At 46.1% G+C, this 7,504-nt stretch overlaps 1 protein-coding gene across 1 annotated transcript in view; it reads left to right on the top strand.

The window, feature by feature from the left end:
• ZDHHC14 (zinc finger DHHC-type containing 14) overlaps positions 1-7,504 on the top strand; it is a 248,187-nt gene that overhangs the window by 181,662 nt on the left and 59,021 nt on the right. The gene's annotated exons all lie outside the window — the stretch shown is intronic.

Here is a 7,504-nt window from a genome sequence, read left to right as displayed (position 1 = left end):
TTCCTTCCGCTGGGGCAAGGTGAATGAATGGACTAAGGAATGGACACTGTCCATTCCCAGAACTGAGGCCTAGGAAACTTACATGAAATTGACCTAGGCATAGGAAATGGGAGTTCCGTATTTATTTAGTCATAAGTATAAAAGGAAGGAGACACCAAGGTGCTGGTGTCTCCCCAGCAGTTATCCCATCCCTTTGGCTACTGGAGCCTCCGGTGGAGGAGGGAGGCCCCCCCTTGCCTACGCTCCAGCCCGCTGGTCCCTCTGCCAGCTGCGCTGCACCAACACCGCTAAGGCGGAGGCGGTGGGTCCTCCAGCCCAGCTCAGCTGAGCTGGCTGGGGCACCACCTGTCCTGTATCACTATTACATGGTTCAAAGAGAGTAATTTTATATTGGTAAAGAGCATAGTCAAAAATTAAGTCATCAACATTTGCACATCAAAATATATAAAGTTAAACTTGTCAGCAAATGTAAGGATAATTCATTATGGATATTATGCTGAGCAACAGTAGCATACCTCTGTTTCTGATGGCTCAGGTCAACAAACCCTAAGTAAGAAAATAGAGGATTCCAGTATATAACTATGTGTATGAGAACTTTGTCTCTCCAAAGCGTACTTACTGTTTTCAACTATGCCTGGGACACTTATAAAAATCTATCATGCCGAAAACATTCCTTACTTCCTAAAAGCAGGCTTTGTACTGACTGTGTCATCTGATGACACAATAAAGCTAAAAATCAAACCTAAGGACCTAAACACACACACTTAAGCAATTGTGATGTTTTCACAGAGGCTTTCCATAACTTGCGCATGATAGAAACTTCAAAACTGCAATTGTAGAGTAGTTAGAAAATGGCAATAAGAACAATGCCAAAGAAAACTATGTGATTCAGAATTCTAAACTTTAAACACAAAAAAATAATCTAAGCAGTAAAGGGGTTAATTGGAAGACTGATAGAATCAGCAAGGCTGGAGAACCAGGCTCTGAAACCGGGCAGAGCTGGGGGGCCTGGGTTCCCAAGCACAGCCAGTCACACCTGCCCCAAGAATGCCAGGAGGCAAGTGCCACCCACAGGTCGCTGTGGACACCACCACTGCATTTCCTCTGCTGCTGCCTTCACTGTCCTGCTCTGTTACAAACATCACAGCTCCGGATTCAACGATCTGGGTGGGAGCCCCAGGCCTGTTTCCTTTCCACGCCCGAGTGGCTGGTGAGGGGGAAGGTAACTGCTCTGGTTTCAGGTTCTCTAGGTGGAAGGTTACTTGGATGATGGATGGCCAATGGAACAAAAGGTTCTTAAAGGTCTAGTACAAAAAGCAAAGCCAATAAATGAACAAAGTATCCATCTGCAACAGATAGAAAAAGAGGAGCATAAACTTATGGGAAACTAGACAAAAACAATGACCTAGAAAACAGAACTATCAGTAGGAAGCCAGATCTAACTCTCTGGAAAACAAAGCCCCGAGAGACGAGACCCCGCCGGTAAGTCCGAAAGAGAGAAAATAGCAAAAGGAAGCAGCAGATTCAAATGAGACAAAGACAGGTGACCTTTTTGTAACTCTCAGGAAACCCATTGTTCAGTGTGTTGTCTACCTGTATACCAATTGATTTGATATCTCAATGAAACATGATTTGATAGGAAATTGGCCAAAGAATGAGGAGAAAACTTGAAAAGATTACTAGCTGTGAAAAACTGAGAAGTTTGATAAAAAATTATCTAAGATGGGTACGGGGCCCAGACAGTTTCACTTCTGTCTTCTGAACAGGGTTTCAGAGCTTAGAAAAGCTTGAGCAGTTTTTCAGTTCATTTCACCAAGATAATAGAACCCTAACACCAATTGCTGACAAAAATAACACGCTAAACAAACAAAAAAAAAAAAACCCACCTTATTTATAAATATAAAAACCTAACATGAAGATGTAGCAAATTTAATCTAACAGTATAATAAAAGAATTAGGGGGTATGATATAGAAAAGTATACCCAAAAATGTAATTATTTTTGATGTTCATAAGACATAATAAAACTATTCACATATCAATGTATCAATAAGTCCAAGGACAAAAGATGTGTATGGTCATGATGATAGGTATTAGAAAGGAATTTGATGAAATGTGGCACCCCTTTCCAACTCCAGAACTCAGTAAACTAAGATTAGGGGGTGCATAGCGGGATGGTGACCTCCACCCTCCTCCTGTGTTCCTCCAGTAGTTATGTCACCTTGCTTGGCAAAAGGGACTTTGCAGACACCATTAAAGGTGACTAACTGCTGACTATAAGGCAGATTATTCCGGACTATCTAGGGGGCTCGGGTATAACCTCAAGAGTGTTTACGGGCAGAGACTGGGAGATGCCAGCAGGAGAGATTTGGGGCTCCTTTGCTGGCTTTAAGGAGGAGGGGCCCACATGGAAAGGGCAAGAAGGAAATGAACCCTGCCACCGGCTCAGAGCTCCCGAAAAGGACCTTGACCCCAGCTGAGCTGCACCCCTGGCCTGTGCCCTTGACCCCAGCTGAGCTGCACCCCTGGCCTGTGCCCTGGCCTTACCCAGATGATGCCTGGGGCAGAGGGTGCAGCCTCAGCATGCTGGACCTCTGACCCACAGAAACCACAGGATGATAAATTAGTACTGTTTGTAGCCCCTACATTTATGGTAATTTGCTATGCAAAACTATTGCTGTGCAATGGAAAATTAATGTTAATATTCCTTTAACATTTTTAAAAAATTGAAAAAGGAAGGTAAAAACACTGAAGTGATTTACTTTAAAGGTAACTTGAGAAAATGAAGATGTCCGCTATCATTACTCGTATTCAACATTAACTCTACTAATTAATGTGTTAAGATAAAAATAAATTCATGTGGCTCGGCGCCTATAGCTCAACCGGCTAAGGCGCCAGCCATGTACACCTAAGGTGGCGGGTTCGAATTCCCAGCCCGGCCCCGCCAAACAACAATGACGGCTGCAACCAAAAAATAGCCGGGCGTTGTGGCGGGCACCTGTGGTCCCAGCTACTTGGGAGGCGGAGGCAAGAGACTCGCTTGAGCCCAGGAGTTGGAGGTTGCTGTGAGCTGTAATGCCATGGCACTCTACCCAGGGGGACAGCTTGAGGCTCTGTCTCAAAAAAAAATAAATAAATAAATTCATGTAACAATCAAAAAATAGGGAACAAAATCATCACTTGTTTGTAGTTTACAAGAATATCAGTAATACCAAAAAAGTTAGCAGTAGTTTTTTAGTTCAGTAGGTACAGTCGTTACCAAATAAAATACATTAAAATGGTTTACCTTATATCAGTTAGGAATCATAATGGAAATCAAGATGCTCACTTGCCTCACATTTATCCTCAAATTCAATGCAATGTGAGTCAAAGGGCAAGATAAATAACTGTGGAATTTATCTAGAAGAATAAGCAAGCTGGCTAGGGCAGTGGCTCACACCTATCATCTCAACACTTTGGGAGGCCAAGACAGGAAGGAGGATGTGAGGCCAAAAGTTTGAGACCAGCCTGGGCAACATTGCAAGATCCTGTCTCTACAAAAGAACAGAAAAATTAGCAAAACATGGTAGTGCATGCCTGTAGTCCCAGCTACCCAGGAGGCTGAGGCAGGAGGATCTCTTGAGCCCAGGAATTTGAGGTTGCTGTGAGCTATGATCACACCACTGCACTCCAGTTCAGTAATAAGCAAACAATAATAACATATTCAACATAGAACACTGTGGGGAAGCTGCAGTATTAGATATTACCAAGTGCAAAGTATGTTATACAGGAGTCACAGAAAGGGACTTCAGGGCCCACGCAGATGCACTTGTGTACCTGAGTGATTTCTTCACTGTCCATTTCTGTGTTTCCCAAGTCTCCAAAGTGATCATTAAAACACAGTTCTGGTTGAGCAGGGTCCTACTGCTGGTTGGGGAAGGCAGGCTAGGTAATCGGTGCGGTGCTGCAGGGAGGTCTTGGGTCTGTCCAGGCCTGGATTTCCCTACGCCAAGTCTGAAAGCCTAAGCAGGAGTTTCTGGCCGGTGTGTAGACATGAACGGGAGGTCAAAGGCTCAGGGACATTCAGGGGAAAGCAAGGTCTTGGGCCCAGCAGGCACGTCTGAGAGCGTCAAGTCTCCTGGCCTTGCTGGGAACTGCTGACTCTTGGCGTCCTCTGAGTGCTCTGCAGAGGTCATTACCGGAATGGGGTCTGCTGTTGCGGGCTTCTGGCCCCTTCATGGTAACCTGTGGATTTTCTTTTGGTGTCTGGAGTTGTTATCCTTTTCTTTTTGGTATAAGCAACAAGTCCCATAACTAAACTCAAAAATATATCAAACAATCTAATGAGCACATTGGGTCCAGGTCACCAGTCACGTTTGTACTCTCTCCTATTCACTGAGCTCTTAAAAAGTTCGTGCACACCTCAGACCTTAGGGCCACCGTCCTCCTGAGTGTCTGAAGTGGACATTGTCATGGTTCACACGCAGGGTTAGAGGTCCATGATGTTGTGTGGCAGCGCCAGGGCCCAAAGCTGAGTGTGGAGAGTGCGGGTGAGGAGCCCCCATACCTGCCGGACCTTTGTGAAGAGGCGTTTACAGCTAATTCAGTCCGTTGTCAATTTGAGTGTTGGTGCAAGTGGAGTGCAAAGACATTGAAGCCAGGCCTCCCTCCCTTGAGACAAGGTTGTAGCATTCAGGATAACTAGTTTGCCCCGAGGCTGGTCATTCTAAAGGAAAGAAAAGGCTGACAAAATTGGCTGAGAGGCTTTCAGGTGTCTGTCTAAGAAAAAAGAACTTGACTGAGGCACCGGGTTGATGTGATGCTTCAATAGGACACTGAGAGGGCTGGAATTTGGGCTGGCAGACTGATCTGATGTGGGGTACTCTGCAGAGACTCCACTTCCCAGTCAAGGCACGTGACCGGGCTGAGTGTCCTGGGGCAAGGTGGGGTCCTCCATCCCGAGAGGGAGAGTCATGAGTACTGTCAGTTCTCCCTGCCCAGGTTCAACCAACTGCAGATCGAAGGTATTTTTTTTTTTGCATCTGACGTGCACAGACTTTTCTCTTGTCATAGTTCCCTAAATAACACAGTCTAACAACTATTTACATGGCATTTACATTGGACTAATGTTATAAGTAATCAAGAGATGATTTCAAGTATTGGGAGGAAGTGCGTAGGTTGTACACAAACCCTACACCATCTTACACCAGGGATTTGAATTCCTAGATTTTGGTATTTGGGGGAGGTCCTCATGGAGCCTGAGGGGCAATTGTGTCTACTGAAATAATGGCCGGTCACATGAGAAGAGATTTGAAGATCAAAACCAGTCACTTTCTAAGAATCAGTTGTGAGTCTTATTCATCTTTTTAACCCAAGCAGTGCCTTACAGTAGACGTCCAGTAATCAGTTGGTGACTTGAGTTGCCTGGAATCAAAATGGGCCTCCATCAGTGGCTCTGGGAGTGAAGGAGGCGAAGGATGGAACATACCTTAACCAGCCCCATGTTCTTCCAAGATATTTGTGGCTGTATCAGCCGACCCAGCTGCTCTCAGCTGGGTGTTAGCAGTCATTGCTTCTCAGAATTCCACCCACCATTCGTAGGAGTTGGGCAGAACTCAGCTGGTAAAAGCTGGAAACTCTGATAGTGAATAATAACTGGTGTGCTTTAGTTTCGAAAATTTAATACAGGTTTGCACATTTAAAGTAAAGATATGAAAATAATTTGGTTTGTTAGAATAGGTTAAGGCTTTTTTATTTTTAGAAAGGTTGAAAGATATTTCCTAAAAAGGACTAATTGGAATGGGAAGATTATTTTTGGAAAAGAAAGAAGAATGTTTATTTAAAAATCCAATAGCGTACCTGTGGAAATGTAATTATTTTCTTCTTTTGATTAAAGAAGTGAAATGAACTCCCAGAAACAATCTGTGTCTATGGAGCTCTCCCATTTTTACAGTGCTGTCCTGCTTTAAACACGACTTTTTACTCCTGGAGCTGGTTCTCACTGTTACCATCTTTGCTCCTTAAGCCAGCCCGATTAGTGGCCCTGGGGGGGAGTGTCACTGCCACTTGGTGTGGGACGAAGGGTCAGGGAGGGTGGAGACATGCCACCAGCAGACCACAGGACCAGATCTAGAAGGTAGCCTCCCGGGTCCTGTGTGGAGACTTGGAATAGAGACACTCGCTGGGCCCCAGAGTGGGCAGCATATGGATGCATGAGATTTTAACATGTAGAAAAGGTAGCAGCTTCTACTCCAGCCTGTTCACCCAGCAATTAGTGTCCCCCATGACTGAGGCTCTGTATGTGGGCACAGGGCATGGAAAGTGGGCCATGCAGGGGCATAGGAAGATGGATCACATATATCACCAACCCAAAAGTTCATAAAAACTCCAGGAGGCAGGCTGGAGTGGTGGTTCACATGTGTAATCTCAGCACTCTGGAAGGTCAACACAGGAGGATCCCTTGAGCTCAGGAGTTGGAGACCAGCCCGAGCAAGAGTGAGACCCCATCTCTACAAAAAATAGACAATTTAGCCGGGTGCGGTGGCAGGCTCCTGTTGTTCCAGCTACTCTATTTGGTGGCTGAGGCAGGAGGATCACTTGAACCCAGGAGTTTGAGGTTGTTGTGATCTAGGCTGACACCACATCACTCTAACATCTGGGCAACAGAGTGAGACCTGCCTCAAAAAAGGTAAAAGATGGCAGAAGGCAGAGAGAAGGTGAGCGTCTGCTGTAATCCAGGGGGCCCGTGCAAAGTCGTAAATAAGCTCAACTTGCTAGCTCTTTCCCAGGATTATCATGAAGTTAAGATAAAATACATGTTAAGTACCTTAAATTGTAAAAACTTCTCTCATATATATACATGTGTATAAAGATCCTTTTACCCCCTAGAAATGGTGCTACCTGAACCTCTGGGTTTTCAGGATCGCAGAGGTGCTCTGTACCCGGGGTCGGGCCTTCCCCTCCTCGGGGTTCCTGTGAGTCCCATAAGATTTAGAGACAGAGTTTAATGAGGTGAGCTGCAAACTTGGATTAGAAGGGACCGGAAAAGTGATGGAACACAGTGATTAGAGCGGAAGCAGTGAGACCAGAACAGGAGGAAGCATTAAATGATCTTCCCTGATGGCCTGGATGGAGCAGGTTCCCTGAGAGGCCTGAATGAGGGCTCAGCCACTTTGAGGACTGTGGCCCCAGTGGACTGTGGCTGTGAGGACTGTGGCTTTGAGGACTGTGGTTGAAGACTGTGGCCCTGGTAGACTATGGGTGTGAGGATTGTGGCCCCAGTAGACTGTGGCCCCAGTGGACTGTGGCCCTGGTGGACTGTGGCTGTGAGGACTGTGGCCCCAGTGGACTGTGGCTGTGAAGACTGTGGCCCCAGTGAACTGTGGCTGTGAGGACTGTGGCCCCAGTGGACTGTGGCTGTGAGGACTGTGGCCCCGGTGGACTGTGGCCCCGGTGGACTGTGGCTATGAGGACTGTGGCCCCAGTGGACTATGGCTGTGAGGACTGTGGCCCCAGTGGACTATGGCT

This window comes from Otolemur garnettii, unplaced genomic scaffold (genome assembly GCF_000181295.1).
Source record: "Otolemur garnettii isolate 467f Iridium unplaced genomic scaffold, OtoGar3 scaffold00056, whole genome shotgun sequence".
Classification (NCBI taxonomy): Eukaryota; Metazoa; Chordata; class Mammalia; order Primates; family Galagidae; genus Otolemur; species Otolemur garnettii.
The sequence above is the reverse complement of the archived record's forward strand: the minus strand, read 5'-3'. Positions and strand labels throughout refer to the sequence as shown.